The sequence below is a fragment of the Mauremys mutica genome, chromosome 12 (genome assembly GCF_020497125.1).
Source record: "Mauremys mutica isolate MM-2020 ecotype Southern chromosome 12, ASM2049712v1, whole genome shotgun sequence".
Classification (NCBI taxonomy): domain Eukaryota; kingdom Metazoa; phylum Chordata; order Testudines; family Geoemydidae; genus Mauremys; species Mauremys mutica.
In genome coordinates, this window is record NC_059083.1 from 46,707,414 (window position 1) to 46,709,261 (window position 1,848).

Sequence of the window (1,848 nt, forward strand, 5' to 3'; positions counted from 1 at the left end):
CCATAAGGAATCTGTGGCCTGTCAGAGGTGTGCCCCATCAGGGCTGCAGGAAGATGAATGGAGACAGTGGTTAGCAGAGGGCTTGCCTCAATGTGTAGACTGCTCCTCTTGACTCCCAAGGACCCCAGGACTGGAGATGACCACTGGTGGAGCTCACATGTTCTGCTGAAACAGGGTTACTCACAAATGGGCCTGAGGAGAGTGTGGAATTCAGTAAACAAAGGAAATTACCAAGCAAGTGGTTTTTTTTGTTAAGGTGGAGTTAATATTCATTTAATATCAGTAACACAGTGGGATTACATCATAATCATTATCATCATTGTTCCTTCTGCAGGCACATTTTGCAAGTAATAAATGGAGAAGAATCTCACCACCCCAGTAATAGAATTTGTCCTCTTGGGTCTCACTCAGAATCCTGATCTTCAGCGATTCCTCTTTGTGGTTTTCTTCATCATCTATGTGAACACGTGGCTGGGAAACTTCACCATCATCACCACTGTGATCACTGACCACCAGCTCCACACCCCCATGTACTTCCTGCTGGCCAACTTGGCTTTCTTGGATGTCAGTGAATCATCAGTAAATGCTCCAAAATTGCTCTCAGGTCTCCTCACCCAGAGTAAAACCATCTCATTCAATGAGTGCATCCTCCAGATGTTCTTCTTCCACTTGGAGGCGCTATGGGGCTTTGTCTTTTGGCAATGGCAATCGATAGATATGTAGCCATCTATAAACCACTGAGATCCTTGACTATCATGAACCGGGGTTTGTTAGTGTTAGTGTTAAATGCATGGCTGGGTGGATTGATTCATTCTGCTGTTCAGCTTGGACTGCTCCTCCAGTTGCCGTTCTGTGGTCCAAATGTCCTGGACAATTTCTACTGTGATATCCCACAAGTCATCAAACTGGCCTGCACCGACACTCACTTGGTTGAATGGCAGATGGTCTTCAATGCTGGAGTGCTGCTCTTAATAGTATTCATCATTCTGCTGATTTCCTACACTGTCATTTTAGTCATGATCAGGACACGTATCATGGAAGGGAAGCGCAAGGCTCTGTCCACTTGTGGAACCCAGATTACTGTCGTGTGTTTACAATTCATTCCCAGCATCTTCATTTATGCTCGGCCCTTCAAGGAATTCATGCTGGACAAGGTGATATCCGTCATTTACACTGTAATCACCCCGATGCTGAACTTGATGATCTACACGTTGAGAAATGCCGAGATGAAGAAGGCCATCAGGAGACTGATGAGGAGAATGCTTTTCTCGGGGAGGGAAAGAGAAACATAATTGATCTTCCAATCTTACATTTGTGTTAAAAATCTAATTTGTGCACTGTATCAGACAGCAGATATATGTGGCACGTGAAAAGTGTGTGGAGTAAAAAGAGATCAAATACTGCACACTCAAGAGAATCTGTGCTTACAAACACATTATAGACTGAGGGCAAGAACCTCCATGTAAGTAAAAAAAGCAGTGGGTATAAATAAGACATAGCTCCATGAGGGTAAATGGGTCAGTTCCCAGCGGGAGGAATCATGCCCCCTAATTGACTTCCACCAGTTGGGCTTTTGACACTGAGAATTGCTGTCTGAAATCCCTCTAAGAATGATTTGAACTAATGAGGAACTCATTTAAATCAGTTACTTCCCCAAAAAAAGATCTGTCCATTAAATTGTGTATCAGAACTAATGTACTGATTGTGGTGAGGAAAGAAGCAGTTATGAGATTTTTACAATATGAGGAAAAAAAATAAAAATAGTTGTGTTAACTTTTCCAAGAAAATTTTGCTTTTTTTCCTTTCCCAAGCAGTTCTATATTTTCAAATTTGATGTACTAAAGAAAG

General features: G+C 42.4%; 1 pseudogene; it reads left to right on the plus strand.

Annotated features, from left to right (window-relative positions):
* The first annotated feature begins 354 nt into the window (after positions 1–354).
* Positions 355–1,292, plus strand: LOC123346365 (annotated as a pseudogene).
* Positions 1,293–1,848: the final 556 nt, after the last annotated feature.